Genomic DNA, 18,401 nt, shown 5'->3' on the forward strand with positions numbered 1-18,401 from the left:
CACTGCAGTTAAAATTAGGCACAGAATGTGCCTTGGTTTATGTGGGCCTGGTGAGCAGTGATATATGACAGGGAATCAAAGCAACGGGTGGGAGCAGCACGGCAGCATGGCCTCTGGCTGTGCCATGGTCATACTCTGCCCCATGTGGGAGCCTCTGTTATCCCAAAGCTGGCACTGTCTTTCTAGGGTGGATGGGAATTACACCTGGCCCAATAACTTGTGCAAGCTGTCCCATCAACTCTCCGAAAAAGTACTTTTTAGGAGTAATTATGGAAGTCCTCTGCAAATTTGTGGCATGGCACCTTTTAGAAACATGCACTAAGTGGTGATATAAGCACCCAAACAGGGGTTGGAAAGTGTACCAAGGCAGCTTCCAAGACAGAAAGCTGGTATCAACAAGTATAGGTCAGATACACAAATTCTTTTATCTGCTCTGGCCATGCTGACAGTAAGCCAGCTGCAAACATACACAGATGTCTCGCTGAGTCTACTTCAAAAACTCTTTACAATTGCTTAAGTTGGACACAAGCAGGGCACTGTGGGTGCCAAGACAGACCCAGAAAGTTTTCTTGTATAACCATTTCTTAGAATGTCATTGCATCTTGATTTCCTCCTTTCAGAAAATGAGAATTGCTAATAATTAGCTGTTTTTGTAGCTGTTACAATCAAGAAGCCAGGCTACATCTGTTGTACGGTTATTATATTTTCAAGCCTAAGGGAAGGCAGAAAAACTGGGGTGGAGGAGTTGGGACATGGGTTTCAACTGGAATAATCTGTTCTGCAGGGTGCTTTAGCTAGAGGGCTATAAAATGTCCAGTGGAAGGAAGGGAAAGCTATTTCTCATGTTTAGCAGCAGTTTTGGACAATGTGCGTTTGCGTTAGGGGCAGGCTGTCCTACAGCCCTGTCATTGTCTGACAGCCATCCTCTAGGCAGGGGGACAAGGAATGGAGAAGGGCAACATGGGAATGAGCAGCCTTCCCACAGCAAGATCCTGCTAATACTGCTCAGAAACTGTAATCTCAGTTAGCAAAAAGTTTTAGGGTTTGTCACAAGCCTTTTGTGGCAGCGACGTGCATTCAGGCACGCACACTGTGTATGACCTATGAATCAGCACTAAAATGTTTTATGCTTGATGAACGTTGTTTTTCAGACAGATAAAAGACTTCTTAACAATTTCTCTCATCTGTAGTACCACTATATTTTCCATACTGGATACATCTACAGATTTTTTATCTTATCAGAAACAAAGGTGCCATAAGGGTTGTCTACAAAGGACTTATACTTCCGGATTGCAAATCCCAAAGAAATGTCATCAAAAATATTTGTTGATATTAGAGCAATCTAAAAATTACAACTGAGCTCAGATTAAGTAAATATATACACATAAGCTTTTATTGGAGTAAGTAGTGCTGTACATGCATAAAACACTTCCGAGGATTGTGATTTTTCCTAAATGGCATGAGTTGGAAGTTGTTTTTCATTCAACAGCTACAGCTGTGACTCCAGCTGTCCCTCCTAGATGTTAAGTTATTTGTCTCAGGAAGCCTCTTATCCAAAGGACTGACCTTTCAAAAGGTTTTGCAGTCACCTCTATTTTGTGCTTCCTTATGTATGTGCTGATGAGCTGGGGATGGTGGCCAGGTGATAAATTGCTAGCAGGTGATAAATTGCTAGACAACCTGCTCATTAGTTAAAAGTCTGGTAAGGAAGATCTTGGTGTGGGCTGTGAGTACTTACCCCTGCAGGATATAATTTAAAAGAGTAAGTCTTAATATAGCTCTATGGATATAGCTCTTGCACGTACCTCGTGCTGCTTCTCTACCACTACTGGAAGTTTTTCTTCTGTAGCTCTTTATGTGGGGGAACTTTGCTGCTTAGGAGTGAACAAATAGATTACAGAGTGTGTATGTATACCTCTAAGACTGTGCTGTGATAGTCATAGGATGAATAACAACGCTAGATGCTACAAAAGTCTCATTCTTGGGAAAGAAAGGGGGTATTCTTTGGTTAATGCTGACTTTCAGTGTGGTTTGAGCTGTAGTTTGAAACGCAGGGCTGTGCAGTTGTGCAGCAGTGTCACCTTCCATTTAAGTAAGGTTCTCCTTGTTGAAGAGGAGAACTAGCTTTAGAAAGCTACTAGCTTTAGAAAGACTACAGGGTGCACTGAGACTGTTCTCTCCTGACTAAGATAAAACATCACATTAGGTTGCTACTTCTGAACTTCAGTAAAACATCTGTAGATAAGTGTTGCTTTTTCTGGCAGTATCTTGAATTTTTTTTTTTTTTTTTTTTCTCAACACTGTTAAACACTTCTCAGACTGTGCAAGGCAAGTGGAAGCTACCTCTGTGCCCTTGGTTAGCCTGAATTCTCAGTTGAAGCCCATCAGAGCTCAGCTCTTGAAAACTGGCCTCTGTGAGAAACACTTCCAACATGAGCTGCACTTTCATGAAATAAGCTGTGCACCAACAAGTTGATTTAATTTCTTCAATTTAATTCAGCTCTTTTCCTATGTAGTCTTGGGAAACTGGGGCTTTTCTTCTGTGTAAAATTATTTCTGACAAAATGAAGAGGACTGACAAAAGCTTCTGTCCACTCAGGGCTGGCAATGAGTATGAAATTATCTGTATGTTGGCTAGTACTGGGGTGGGATTGATCTCTTGCTATCATTTTTGGCATCACAAGCTACACATGCAAAAGAGACAATGCTGGAGTCAGGCACAGAATTATGGATCCCCTGTGGCTGTCTCCACACCTATTAAAAGAAAACAAGTGATATTAGTGGTGACGCACCAGCTTTAGGAGCTGTTCCAGGAGTCTGTCCCTAGAGAATCCAAGGGAGATAAGAGCTCAGTATGTGCTGCAGGAAACACAAGTAGAGCTTAATACAAAGTATGCTAAGCCCTGGCAGCCAGTCTGCAAGGATGTTGTGCTCAGATTAATTCTACCAGGAATTAAATACAACAGGTATGTTGGGGTTTCCATAAATCTGCTCTATAGTAGGGGATTAATTTATTCTTCTGTGTTGTCTATGGTACAAGGCTGAGATGAAGTCACTGCCTGCCCTCTTCTGTGGAGGTTCCCCAGTGCGATGAGAGCAGCCTGGAAGAGTTTTTACCATCTGTAGTGGACAATCACAAAACATTCAGTGACACAGAAAACTATTCAAGTAACTATTCCAGTGTTTCTAGATGAGAGTCACCAGCTCACCTGATGAGGGAACTTGCTGACTCCTAAGTAAATTGTTTTGGTGACCTGACTATTGCTAGGAAACTTGTTCACTCTGTGAACTTACTGTGGCATTTCGTATCCCAAGTTATTTAAGTGCTATGGGTGGCTATGTCAGAAAGTATCTGGGCCTATATTAGAAGTGTTTTAAGTGGTAAAAAAATATATCAATATAAATTGCAAACTTTCCAGGCAGTCCCTGGTGTCATTTAGTAAAGGATCAATGCCTGTTGTAATGTAGAGTCGTTACAGCTAATTTTCACTAACAGTAACTATTTGCTAGTGGTGTGCAATGCTCTCTTAAATCCCTTCAAAGGCCTCCTATGTGAGCTGTAGTTTGGAGGGAGGTGTATATTTTTCCCCTTCTCCTTTCATTAGAACAATCAAGAGCACTGACAGGGAGAAGCCAATAAAACAGGCAAGCTTTGGGGTTCATCCAAGGTCATCTTCCAATGAAATCTAGAAGAAGGAACATCAGGTTAACGATGTGCTCTGAACTGTTGCTTTGAGGATGAAAGGAACAAAAAGGGCTTCCAACCTGTTCTGAAGTTTGTCGGCTCCATGATCAAGAGAGGAGCTTTTTCTAAATATCTGGATTACATTGTGAAACCATTCTCTAAACTGGGATACTTGTAGCAGTGCAATCTCTCTGTACTGTAAAGATGGGAATAACAACATGTAGGAGGGATAGGAATGAATTCTCTGTAACAGAGAACGTGGGGTCTTGTTTCAGGTTCTGTTTAAACAAAAACAAAACCAACTACAAACAAAGCCACAACAAAAACAAAAGACAGTCTAAGGTATGTCACCTTGTATCTAGTTCTTAGGTTTTGTATGTGTGTGTGGAAAATGAAGTTTTAAGAATTTCCTGCACTTTTCCCATCCATAGAGCCTTATTCCACCCCTCTTGCTTGGTTTGCACAGCTGTGTGCAACTGGGAAACTGCACTGGTGGAGTTGGTCAGAAATCTTAAGCACCTCTACTAAAATTTCAGAAAATAGCTTTGTGCCTGAGCTAGTGGGACCTGCATTACTGAAGTACATAACCACAGGACTGGTAGCCTTATGGATGTATATCCACATAAGCTAAGTCTGTCACCGAGGTCATAAGTAGCCCATGAAAATAAACAGAGCAGCATGCAGTGATTTGGTAGTCTGTACGAGGTGGGATCTCTTCCCCACCTCTCCCCCTTAGTTTTTTCAACATAAAATAAACACGAGTAGTAATCTTTTGGCAGTTTTCACTACCAGTTCTACTGCATGGGTTTCAATTGGCTCAAATTTAAAGTTTTTGTTGATAGCGTGTATTTTAATTAGACATCACCATTTTTCTGTAAAAGTTTGACACTATTAAAAATAGAATATCTGCAGAGAAAAGCCCCGCTATGAAGCTTGCTCAAGATATTTTAAAGAAAAGAGTTATGATACTTGATCAAAATATTTCACATGTGGAAAAGTTTAGCTGAAGAAAGAACAGTTCATATCTATAAAGATAGGATACCTATAAAAATAGGCATATAACTCTATCATGTAAACTCCTAACCATGAGTTTAAATAGCAATTTCTAGCTTGTTTACTATTCCCATTATTTCATCTTTGATTTTATGGGTAAAAAGTCTAGGACATAAGTGCAGTTTGCCTGTGCTATCCTGCTTAATCTGGCCTTTTCATGAGGCTTAATCCAATGCGGTTATCTTTTAGGATGGTACATTTTCTTCTGGTGAGAATAGTTTGTTTCCTTTAAAGTATTTTTATGTTATGGTGTTGTATTTTAGAGAAGTGTCTTGTAAGAGTGTGGCTGGGGAGTCATTTTTCCAGTAAAATATTAGTTTATCAGGGCTAGAATTTGCTAGATAAGCTCTTTTGCACTGTATGCTTATATCATACCTACTGAGCCTTTAAAATGTATTGTTACTTCTAACGTTCATACTATAGTAGTTCCTGTACTTAGGATTTAAATGTTGTAAGATTTGGCTGTTTAGTGGGTTCTGGCATGTAATTCTTAATAACTTCCAAAAGAACTTGATTACAGTTCCAGTTTTATTTCAAAAAGTCTCCATTGACTTCATGCAGAGGTCTACGTGCACAACAGGCCCTGCCCTGTGCATGAATGAGCCACCTTTGCTCCCCAGAGCCCTTTTGGCTTAGGATGCTGAAGTAGAGCAAAGGGTGGGCTTCATGGCCCTACAGCAGGTGGTTAGAGGCAGCTCTGTAGCGGTGTGGAGACAAGGGACTGGCAAGCTGCCGGATGCTGCATGTGAAACCAGGTAGGGCTGCTACTGATGGCAAAGTACCTTGCTATCCCTGATATGGCATCATTAAGAGAAGGATTTCCAAACCTACATGTTCTGTTCAGCACAAGGGCACATTACAATGTAATTAGCCTTACTAAATGGATTTGTTTGTTAGTCATGCTGAAATCCTGCAAGCCATAGCTACTTTCTACACAGTTTGAATATTTCATATTTTTCTGGGTTTAGTTTAGCTTGGCTTTTCTTCTCTGCTTCCTAGATAGGTCACTTAAGTAAAAACATATCTATTTGTCTCTAAGGATGTGATTCAAGAAAGCTGAGAGAGAGTGCGCTCCAAAACACCAGATGCAGAAATGATGTCAACACTCAGGTTGACCAATTTCATACTGCTTCTCTGTTTTTCTTGGGTTAGCAGATCATTTTCTGGTACAAATTCTAATTTGTTCAATGGATTCTGTTATTCTCTCAATGTTCATTTGCAGATCCCATCTTAAGAAGTAATGAATATATTCACATATTTGATTCACTGCAAGTCAGTGACTGAAGGCTTAAATTTTGAGAAATGGTACTTGTGAAATAATCTAGAACCTTGAAAAATTTCTCCTCAATTTCTTTTTCAAGATCTCCTAAAAGACTGCTAAGAGACTGAGGGCCATGTGTGCTCGTTGACCTCACTTTTCAAGAGGTATACCTATGTGCTAGACACCCACACAGGCTACTGCTAGGGTCTATGATCACACAGAACTGGCTGTAACTGCCATAAAAGCGCAATCTGCCAGCCCAGGTCCATTGTGCCTCACATGCTTGTTGACATTGTTCATCTTTGACGGAATCTGTAGTTTGGTCTAACACCTGGCATCAGTGATCTAGGTTCTACCTCTTACTGCAAAAGGTATGGGGAGAGTAAAATACTAACAGTCTCTCTACACATAGGTACGTAGCGTTATATTGTATTGCTCTGGTGAAGCTCACTTAAAGAACTGGCTGCACATAAGCCATTGCTGAGTGTGAAGACTGCTTTCTGGCAGTACGATCACAGTCTTCTGGATGACTACTATTTTTTCCTCTGTTTATCCTTGAGTAAGTAGCTCTTAATTCCTCTTCTCTTAATGTATGATTAAGTTTGCTGGGACATCTAATTACTGCTTGGAGCACAGTCAGAATCCTTCTCCTACTGCCTTACTTTGAATCCTACTTCTTTGTCCATGTTATCTAAAAAGTCCACTTGCATTTTGGGGCCTCTGCTAGGCAGGCAACACTGTATGCATCAAATTTCTTCAGCATGCCATCATGTTTATCCCCTTTGCTCAGCCATTAGCAGCAGGATACCATCCATTTCTCTCATCCTGCTGCTATTTTTCCCTTCAGCACTGCCTTTATATAAATAACATACTTCCTGACCTTTCCCAAAGATGTCCTCAGCCTGCTGTGTTTGTCTCTAGTTAGCTCAAAGCACGCTGAAGCGGTCTGAGCATTAGAGTCTGAGTCCTTTCTTCTGTTGTTTTTTTGATATTCAGTACAATGAAATTATATATAAAGTGGGATATTAACAAGACAGATCTTGGTTCCTTGGCTGTAAAATGATCAGCTTGCTTAGTGCCCTGGATTCACAGTAATGTCACTCAAAGCCAGGGGGCTCAGTTGCTGCCTTTGAGTTCATTTAGACTGTGAAATAAAAATAATCTCCACTGAGGGTGAAAGCAAGTTTGGGTTGTTTTCTGGTTAACTTGTCTGCTCATATTTGACATAAAAATGTAATGGCTGTCACTTAAAATGTCTCCATGATTCTGTGTCCAGAAATTGTGGCTTCTCATGTTACTAATGGAAATGGTGAGGCAGGTCAGATAGGGCATCAGAAGCTGTTTGGGGCTACCCTGTCATCTGTCCAAGTGTTTTGGGGATGGAGGTGCAACACGGCTATAGGCAAAGCAGCTTCTGCTCTGTACAGCCCAATGACATGGGCTTTTTTGGGGATGGTGAGTACTTCCTATGACAAGGAGGCTGACAGGAACACCAGGCTGTCATTCACCTGGCTAAAGACTCAGCCACTCAGCATAAAGGTTTGAGTGTTGCAGGCATAAAAAAATACTTCCAGCAGATCCACTTGTGACATGCCTCCTACCACAGTGAACACTGCACCTCTGAGGTCTTGTGTGACACTCAATGTGAAGCTATGGTGATACTGTAACATGTGGTAGATTTTGTATTGCCATTTTTTTTCCATACTTCTACCATTTGTCTTTTCCCCAAAGCAGGGCTTTTACTGCTATGTACCGTAAGAATCATACGTTCTGTATTTAGCTGTGGAAGAGTTGTCATGTGAGGGTTTGGTGAACTGCTGTGTGTTTTCTGGGAGACAGCCCTAGCATGCAAGCCTACAGGCTGGAGATCTGGGAGCATTACCAGTCTACCTGTTGTATTCTATCAGTTCAAGTTGCTTGTGATAGCAACTTGCCAGGCTGTGATACAGGTTTTTATTTTGTGTACTACTGTAGGCTCATACTTTGAAAGGCATTATAACAACTCTGTCCTGTTGTAACACTCCCCCCCCCCCCCCAAATCTGTTCCTTATTCTTCAGATAACCTCACTGTCATCCGTAGATTACTCTTGGGGTCATTTATTGCTCAGATGAAGTGAGGGTGGCAGAATCTGGCATCATCAGTATCTTTCTCTCTGCAGTATACACAATGGAAAAGCCAGCGGACATGGCTTGAAGAGATGCACTATTAATCCTGAGCATGTGAAGGAACTGACTTCAGACAGCACTTGTATTTCTTGGCAGCAGAGGACAAGCTGTAGGTATGACAGCCATGGATGCAGAGGCTGAGGTTAAGGCTGCAGATTTTTGCGTGGGCAATGCCATCCCATCACAAGTTCCTGGGGGAGCGGCATGGTATTAGTCAGCTGGGCCGCAGGTGTTTAAGCCCAAACAGACTCTCAGAGCTCATTAAATAATTTAATTATAAAAGTCTGAAAGAGGCTGTTCCTTTCTTCGCTGACTGATGTGACAGAAGAGCAACATACAAGTGGAAAGGTGTCTTGGGCCAGAATCTAATTTTGTGTCACTGGATATTTGGGGCAATCCAGATGGCTTCAGTGGAAGGTACTCGGGGGTCAGCACAACTGAAATCAAAATCCAAGCCACAAGCCGCCTACCTTTTTTCTTTGCTCTGACTCAGATCTGTTTTGTGTCTCTCCTGCTCTGATGGCACCCATTTTCACATGTGGATAACTTGATGACAGGCCATGGGCAGACCCCTCTGATGTTCCTGGTAGTGCTCTAGGGACATGTCACATGGTGGGACCTGGGAAGTCACCTCCAGGATCTCTGCAACCTTTCTGCAGTGCAACAGTAACCTCACAAAAGTGCCAGACTGAATGCTATCCTTTACTAATTTTGTGGCTGCATTAATGTGCTAAACATAGACCAATGTGCCCTGAAACTATTCATAACACAGAGACATGAGGCAGCAATGTTCCCTCTGATATAGCAATATAGCCTTCTGCAGACTGCATCTGCATGAGTAAGGAAGTTTACCCCCACCCCTTGTCCTCACTCCCTTTCTGCCCTCACCACTGTGGAGGAGATGCAGACAAAAAAAAAAAAAAACAACAACAACAAAAAACCTCATAACCCTACAGTTCAAGCTGAGAAACTTTCTGCTTATGCTGCTTAGAAGGTGGCTGGTTTTCAGAAGTAATTTTCTAAGACTTTGATCCATTTAGAGACTTAGGACAGTGACTGCTTTTAGCACCCAATATGTGTGTGTGGTAGTTATGAGCATCCTGCTTGCTGATGAGTTGATGCATTGCAAAAAAATAAATAATTAAGTGGAACAACTTCAAGCAGCAAGGCTTCAATAGATCCAAGGAGACGTGCACAGAGGAAGATGTCACTGTGGCCCAAGTTCTCATGACAGTGACAGCAGGAGGAGGTGGGAGGATGCTGTGTTTTTTCTGTCTTAATTCCAGACTCTGACTAACCCTGTGTGGGTTCTGGTATCCAAGTCTGGACCGTCCTCAGTCCCAGCCGGGTACGTGGCGTATCTTCTTTCCAGCACCATGGGCCGGGGGAGGGAAGAGCACAGTGTGACTGGGATTGGAATTTGGCCCTTAAAACAGCTTTATTAAACTGTGGGAAAGTGATAGGGTTGCCAACCAGACTAGCAAGGAAACTACTGGAAGTTCATCACACTAAACACCTCCTCCATTTCAAAGCAAAATAAAGCCTTTGTGTTGGAAATCCCATTTTCCTGACCAAAACAGAATTGCAGCCTTCACTTTTGTGTCTTTTTTTCAGGTACTTACACATTAAATTTTAGCATATACATAGGAATTTTTGCCACAATATCTGCAGACATATTTTCATTAATCCATGAATCCATAGGTATATTGAAGTTCAGGGTTGACCCCAGTGTTTCTGTGGCTCTGGGTTTTCCATCTGATGTGGTTTTGAAAAATACTAGTAAATCCTTGCAGAAATCTTTTGTTTCTAACCACAACTCATGGATAGTCTCCAGACAGAAATGTAAAAGTTTCTCTAAAATTCCTCCTCCTGCTTTCTATTAGAGTTTGGTTGATCCTTCTTTGTTTACCTTGCATTTGAGATATGGTGTTGGGACAAGGCTGTTCTACATATACATAATCAAGTTCTTTCACTGAAGTTTCCTATGGCATCTTTCAACATAGATTAACAGTGGCCACTTCAGGAACAACCCACGTGTGGCAGTTGCGGGTAGCGAACAAGATGTTAAACATCTCCTACAGAGAGAATCACAGGCCTGACTGCAGCCTTGTTAAGTCTCTCTTACTCTCCCATTTTGATTTTGTCCACTTAAATTTCCCTGAAGAGGGAGTATTGGCTTTCCAGAAGAGAAGAAACATTGACTACTTGTTGAGCAACAGCTGAAAGCTATCATTTCTAATCTTGCAATTTTTTAATATTGGATGCTTACACTGGAAGACAACACATTTTTTTCACTATAAACTATTTCCATTTTGCTTTGTAGAGCAAATGAAATGATTAAAGCAGGAGCTATTCCCAGTTTATAACCAATTCTTCAAGACAGTAACAATAATTGACCTCAGGTTAGTCTCTCCATAAATTGTATGTGAAACCATGCAAGTTGCAAACAAGCATAGCCAGATTATCCCCAAAACATATTCTTCAAGAGAGAAAATTATGTTAAGTCTGAGCACGACATGGATGGATACTTGCTTTGGTTCTTAAATGTTAGTGTGCTGAGATGAAACTAAGCAATTGTGTCCCATATGTGCAAAGTATAATGTTTTGCTAGTCATTAACAAGAAAAGTATTATGGTTAATTTGAGGCTTTCCTAAAGCCTTTTTTTTTTTTTGGCAATAACACCGTGGAAGGGAGCAGCTGAAATAATAATAAAACTTTATACTTACAGGGAACTTTCATCTGGGAATATCAAAATAATTTATAAGCTTAGTTAAGTCTATCTTGCTATTTTTCTAGGATACTATTTTCCTATGGCAATTGGTAAGCAAGAAATTTTATCCTGGTTTAGCAGAAGGGTGAAATGGGGCACAGAAAGGGTGAGCAACTCATGCAGGTCTACTGCAGCAGATCACGGGGGGTTAGCCAAGATTCATTCTCAAGAGAAGTGGATTTTGCATTGCCCTACTCATGACATGATTGGGTTACTTCCTAATTTCTTATGTTGAAGGGTTCTGGTGCTGAGAGCCTTTCCACATCAACACCACGTATTCAGGCCCTAAAGATCTGCTTCTAGGTAGCTGCCCACTTCCATCTTCACTTTAGTCATTCTCAAGGGTCACTCAGTAAGGCTACCTCAGGTGCTTGAGCTGCTCTTTCTTGCACATGAGAATTGGGCTCTGCAGCAAGCACTTCCCATCCAGCAGGAAGCCCATCTGGGAGATGGAGCACCCATGTGACAGACTCCCAAAGAACTGTATCAACTGGGTTGGCAGAGATACTTCTGCTCAAGTCATGAAGCATCATCCTTTTTCCTAATAAGCATCTCAAGGTGCCTGGAGCGCAACAACCCTTCAGTTAGAAATGGTGAAGGTCCACTTCACGATGCTAAGTCCACAGACATGAAGAAAGGATGGAATCTGCTGGTCAGTTGAAGACAAGGCTACTTTATGATATTTGTATTTTGTAGCATCCAAAATTCCAGGGAGTCTGTCAGCAACTTTGAAGAGATGCTTGCTTACAGGATATAGGGGGTGTCTCTCATCTGTGAGGTCTTCAGGTCTCGTTCTTGAAATGGGCTGACTCCTTGCTATAAACAGCTCACTTCTGTCTGGAACTACAAATATATCTTATTTAACAAGAAGATATTTTCAAAAGCTATAAATCAAACAACTGTCTCCCTCATTAAAGGAGGAATTGCACGTCTTTCACAGCATGGGGGTTGTAAAAGCACAAGAATACTCCTTATACTATCCCCAGGTCTCTGTGAACTGGAGTCTGGACTGGATCTGAAGCAGGATAAGCATTGTGTGCTCTGAAAAGGAAGGTTTTCTTCTTGCACTGATTTCTGCTGCCCATGTGAAATCTAATTGGCAACAAATTTTACAATAAACTTCCAGGCAGGCGCCAATGTGTGGTCCTATGGATACTCGAGAGAAGATCAAGAACTCTACTAGCTTTCCATATGCTGGGCAGACAGGGTTTAAAGGAATGAATTAAGTGTGGAGGGGAAAAAAAGTACCGCTGCACTGTAGCTCATTATCAGTAACACAATGTAATTTTATTTATGTACTGGAAGAGGTTCTGGTAGTATTTTAAAAGGTTTCCTTTTTCTTTCTAGGATAGAACATACAAAGATTTATGGTAGACAGATCAGAGATTTTTTCATCCTGCATCGTTAATTTTGTTTCACTATCTCACCTCACCTTAAATAGTGTGCTATTGCTGCAATCTATAGCTGCGATTTTCAGGTAGGAGGTATGGCTTAAAGAGTGCAATCTGTGGCTTCAGGAACTGTAAGGAGCACGGGAATGTCTATGGAGCATCGGCCCTTCTGCAGGACCAATGAACTCATTATTCAGTTACGGAGCACTGAAAGTAAGTGCTTGCCTCTGGACATCTGGGTTTAGGCCCTGTGCCCCAGAAATTTGGGAGTTCTGGAAACAAATACCTTGTGTTTAGCTAGGATGTTGACTCAAAATTCTGACCTCCCCCCTTACTTCATTGCGAAGAAGGCAAATCATGTAACAGAATAGTATATGCTCAGTTACGTCCTGGGTTTTATTTCTATTATTTTTATTTTTACGAGTGATTGTTTCATTAACATAACTAGATGTACAGAGCCCAATGTCATTAACAGGTTTAAAAAAAAAAAAAAAAAAAAGGAAAATCACAGGCATCAAGCAGATTTGCTGGCAATCTTGACCATGAATCAAATCCAACTTCCAATACACCCCATGCGAACTTATACACAGAAGTCTTAAGCAGTTTGGTTGAAGAGATTCCAGCCCAGGACATTTTAGTAACCTCCACATAACTGATTGCATTTCAGCTCTGCACATGTTTTGATTTGTAACTGCTCAAAGAAACCAACAGCGCATGCATCTCAAATGCCTGGCTGAAGTATTTTGTGAAAATGAATGATCAAAAGCAGGTCAGACATCTCTTTGTCTTGCTTGAACATGTTCAAAATCAGAATAATTCTCAGCATCTGGTCAACTTTAGTAATGTTTTTGTCTTGGGTTCTTAAGTCTCTGTAGAAAAACATAATCTGTGACATGTTTTATGAATACAAGGACATTTTTTTCAGTCACCTGTCTAGACATGTACACGCACAAATAAGTTGCTAGTTATTTCAAGACATGCATAAAACACTGACAAACCAACTCCCTGAAAAAAAGTCCTTTTATTGGTTGCTACCTGCTTGGAGAGCATTAATGAGGTATGAGACCAAGATGTTAAGTTAGTAAAAGGAAAATTCTCACGCAACATGAGTAATGCAGAGCCTCACCCTTCAGTAGCTGAGGCAGGGTTTTGGTCTGATGGTTGTGCTGGGGATGTTTGCAATAAGAGTATCATTATAGTTTGGCTTTTCTTCAGCAGTTGATTGTGACAGTGAAAGACAGAAATGTAGAAATGTAATCTTTGGACCGTTTACCACATTTTATTCTTTTAAAGAGTATTTGGCCAGTTTACTAATAATTTTGCTGTCATAGATAACAGCTTTGCAATCTTCTTGAGTGTAGATGGTCTCTCCATTGTAGAGGGGGAAATGTACCTTCAGTGGTCTCAGGAAGAAGTTAATTAAAAACAGCTGTTTTTAAATGAGAAATGTCACTTTAAATCTGAAAGCTTTCATATGTCTTTGATTCTGTGACCATTAATTGTTTTCCCTTGAAATCTGTTATAATTTATGGGAAATCATTAGTCTGCTGTAGAATGACACGAAACTGGGATTTTGTAATCCTTCTGAGCACTGTTAAAATGATTTCCCACAATTGTTATTTCCTTTAGGACCACAAAGTGTCCTTATTATCATTGTGTCCTATATACATACCAATTGTATATAATAAATTGGCTGGTTGGTAATCAATGCCTTTTATGGGAATTTTTGGAGGGTTTAGCTGTAGTCTCACCTTTCACATGGCTGATATACATAGGTCAAAAATGTGATTGAGGTATATTTCTGTCCAAATGTGTGTATATGCACATACCTGTGGGGATAATTTTTGGTTTTGTGGACACTGAATGTGAGGTAAGACTAATTACTTTCCATGTTTCCTTAGACTCATGTTTTAAAAGTTTATGGTACTTCAAAAGTGGCTGACATTTGGTTTCTGTTTGGGATAAGGTTTTCAGCCAAATTATTTTTTCTCTCTCAGCCCTCAACCTGCTTGCATAATATCTGAGTAATGAAGAAGAGATCACCGAGGGTTTCTCTCTCTAAGACAAGCGAAATTCCAAACGTAAGGTAATTGAAAAGCCTTGCTCTTCATTGTCTTTTCAAAGAGCTGAAGTGATCTGTAGGAGAGGTACTATTGGGATTAATGTTGTGCTCCCTGCAAGGTTCTAGTGTACTGCTAATGTTATTTTTAGGGCATCGTTATTGATATTGGCTAGCATTACTCAGAGTCTTTAATCAAAAGGAAGAAGTGATAAAGACATCTTTATGATACACCCATAAGCGATAAGCATGAGGAATATGGAAAAAGATTAAAGACATAATATCTTGGCCTCAGAGAAAAGGGTCTTTGTCCTGTTAAAAATAAAGTTGGCCAGATGTGCTCATTTAGGCATGGCAACCCTTTTTTTCTCATCAAGCCCACCTCTGGATAGGCTTTTAAAATCTAAACCTTAATTTTGACAATTTTATTTGAGATCGCACAATGCTTTTTGTACTGCTGCACTGAAATGTGCAAGGCACTTACATTTGTGACACTTTTCTGCAAGCAAATAGTCAAAACATGCTGGTAATTAAATATATGCTTAAATTTTCTCACTGAATCAGGCAGGGTATTGAGTGACACATTTTGTACCTTAATAAGCAGTTCCCATGTGTGAACTGCTTCTCAGTTGTATGACAGCAAGGCAGGCTGACTAAAAAACAGCTGTAGGTGCAATTGTGCTAGTGGGAATTGCTTAGCCTACATACCTATTGCTCTGAAAGTGCCTGCAGATAAAAATAAAGGCAGGGAGGAGAGGAAAAGCAAGCTTCTAGTTTTGATGGAGGATAATCCTGAATCTCTCTGAGAGCTGTGGGGTCCAGCAAGGACTGTCCCTCTCCATCCAGAGCTGCCTGCCTTTGCTTCCCAGCTCATGTTAAACATCAAAGCCACCCACTCAAGAGGATGCCATTGATGCATAAGGTCTTCATTCAGCCCATCACTTCTGAAGAAGCTCACCACCTTTAAATTTTCAGCCCATTAAACAGCCTGTCTTCATCTGAACTTGGTCACTATGCCTTCCTTGACCTATGGGGATGAACAACTGAGTGTGCTGTTATTAGATGTCAATGATAGACACAATACCAACTGTTCACCTGTCCCTACAGCATGTATCCATGAGAATCGTGTACACTTGCTGCTGTTTGAGGATGGGCTTTGTCAGAAGCAATGGCATCTGCCAGTGTGTCCTGCATTTTAGAAGCTAAAAGTTCATGCAGTTAACTGTGCTCTCCTACTTTTGGGTCAAGCACAGTTTGTGGGAGCATTTTCTCATTAGATTTTTACAGTCCAGAATGGACTGAATGCAGCAGCCTACAGGACTGCAGAGAGGTTACAGTGGGATTTTAGTGGGAATATTTGCATACAGCTGTGTGCTCTGGAATGAACAAGCATTTTCCGTTCATTCTGGCAGTTGACCATGTAGGTTCCTAATTTAAAACAAGGAGGAAGCAGGGGAAAGACATAAGAACTATGTAACTGGACAGAAAAAAGTGTCTGGACATTTCCTAAAATGAGACCATCAGTTATGGATGAGGCACTTATTCCGTCACTGTGACTCCATTAAATTGGTAGTCGGTAAACTCCCATCCCTTTCTGCATTTCTTTTCAGCAGATTTTTTTTTTCCAGCTCTAGAATATGTATTGTTAATGTAAATGTTGTTTCCATGTTTTCTTTATACCACTGATTGCTGATTGTTGCCTTTGAATTCTCTTCAGGGCATGTAAGTCTCTTTCAAATGTCTTTTCCTCGGGGTAGAACTGTTTTCCTGTCTATCTGGAAACATTACTGACTTTTGCAGGGAGAATATAATGGAAGAAGAAGCTTGGGTTTTATGAGTTCCTAAAAAAAATAACTTGGTTACAGTTAAGTGGAAACACTTTTAATGCTTTCTAATAGTTCTCATCCTGGATGGAAGTTATCACTGTTGACAGAAAACCTCAGGGGGTGGAGAAGATAGTAAGTAGTCTTCCAAAGTGAAGGATAATGTGTGTTTCCAGCCATCTAGAAGTTCAGAAACTGATGATTTATCTTCAAAGCAGAAGATTTATCTTCAAAAAGGAAAAGTTGCACAGCTGAATCACACTTGGACTACCTGTTGAAATCCTATTTTGTTCCTTAGGATTATGCCCCAGGATTTTGGAGAGAAGAGGCAAGGAGAGGGTTTTATGAAATCCTCCAGCAGTATTTCACATCCATCATTCCTAAATGATGGTGGAGAATCTGTTGGTGGTCTGGGATACCATGGCCATGCTGATTCCTATGATTTAACCCTGAAGGAAAGCCAGTGGTGTGCTGCAGATCCCCTCCCACTCCCCAGGCTGTGCCATGGTGCCCCAGCCTTTCCTAGCCCTGGGACGTGGTGGGCAAAATGCATCCTTTGCTGCATGGCAGGTTGCGTGGCCTCTGGCTGTGCTTCTGAGCGATGGTTCACAAGGAGGGGTGAAGACTGGGGGGAAACAAGGCACATGTAGAGCTATTATGCACCTATATCCAGTAACTGGTCTGAATTTTTCACACTGGTGTGTTGTTAGGAACTGGGGTGACTAAAATGAATAATATCTTTAGTGGTCATTAAAGTACAGCAGAAATCTCCTAAGGGACAGATGAAGATCATCTGGCCTCTGCTGCCTAATAACCCTTTTCCTGGAGAGTGTCAAACTGAATTTGTAGTTGTGTCTCTTTGTTTAGACATTAGCTTTCAATTTATTACTTAAGGGACTCAGCCCCAAATTGGAGATAGGTCACTATTTGCCCTTTTTTAATGGTAAACTGTGCTGTGCACACAAACATGTCAGAAACAGCTGAGGGTAAGTTGCTTTCTAGTCCTCCAGCAGCCCATCATTTTATGTTGGTGTCATTTGATTAACATAAGGCATCACTGATCACAGCAATTATACAAAAATGCCACTATTTCTTAAAAACTCAGCAGGTTGTTACTGCTGTGCTATGGATGTGTATGTAGGATGGAGAAATCCCAGCTCTGGAGCCATGTCTCCCAGTGCTTGGAGCAGAAGGGATCTGGCCTCCTAGGCAGACAGTAGGCTTCCTTCGTAAAAGTCTGGACAGGGTTCCTTAGGGAATCAAGTCAATATCCAGCTCAGGTTTAGGCACAGGTGAAAAAAATGTGCTCTGGAGAGACAACAATGTTATTTGCGAGTCCTAGTAGGCTTTCTAAGTACTTGGGATATCAACAGACAATATTATAAACCTATCCAGTAGTTTCTTCCCTTTACAGGATCTGCATCTCATTAATTTTTGTTAAATGTATAATATTCTCAACATCTAATTGTGGATTGCACCCACACAAATGATATTCTTGGTTTATGATCTATGTAGATTAGCAACCTCCAGTTAGTTCTTTGCATTTTTCTCCATCACTTGGTGAAATGGAGCTGCACATACGTGTTTGGAGAAAGCCATGTAGGAATAAAAGCATCCAAGCATCTAAATGTGCTGCTGTTAGAGCATGCAGAATGGGGATGAAGGACCTAAATAAACCTCCTCACATCCTGTAGGTAACAGACAGCATATATTATCGTACACGTTCAGCATTCTCCTGCAGAATTACGGGTTTTCTGGCTGATACGTGATTTCCTGTGTTGTATGCGAGCCTAAAATAGATGATCGAGACAAAGCCATGCTGGCAGAGTTTCATTCAGCGCTAGGGTATTCATTCTGATGCGTAACCATCCCCTAAAAGAGACCTGCACTTATGTAAGTCACAGCCACCATTTTGTTCCACTGTTGTTGTAAATGCAATTTTATTCCTTGAGCATGTGTAAGAGCGATACCATTCCACAGTCTGAAAGATTTTAGGGTTGGGGTTTTCTTCAACCTTCTTGTATTTACTTGTTTGTTTCTTTATAACATTGTGTTTCTGCTTGGAAATATGTTTGGCTACACAGGAAGAGTATCCATTGCAATTTATTCTTCCTGACCTTTTGTGAATCTAAAATAAACTGCTTCTTGGAAAGAAACCAGAGGCTCTCCTCTCTGTTCCCTTCAAACAAATC

General features: G+C 40.9%; 1 long non-coding RNA gene across 1 annotated transcript; it reads left to right on the forward strand.

Annotated features, from left to right (window-relative positions):
- Positions 1-1,690: 1,690 nt before the first annotated feature.
- On the forward strand, positions 1,691-18,328 carry LOC137851798 (uncharacterized). The gene is made up of 3 exons (XR_011093483.1): positions 1,691-1,762; positions 14,325-14,413; positions 16,508-18,328. It is a non-coding gene; the product is annotated as an uncharacterized lncRNA (long non-coding RNA).
- The last annotated feature ends 73 nt before the right edge of the window (positions 18,329-18,401 follow it).

Source organism: Anas acuta, chromosome 2 (genome assembly GCF_963932015.1).
Source record: "Anas acuta chromosome 2, bAnaAcu1.1, whole genome shotgun sequence".
Lineage (NCBI taxonomy): Eukaryota > Metazoa > Chordata > Aves > Anseriformes > Anatidae > Anas > Anas acuta.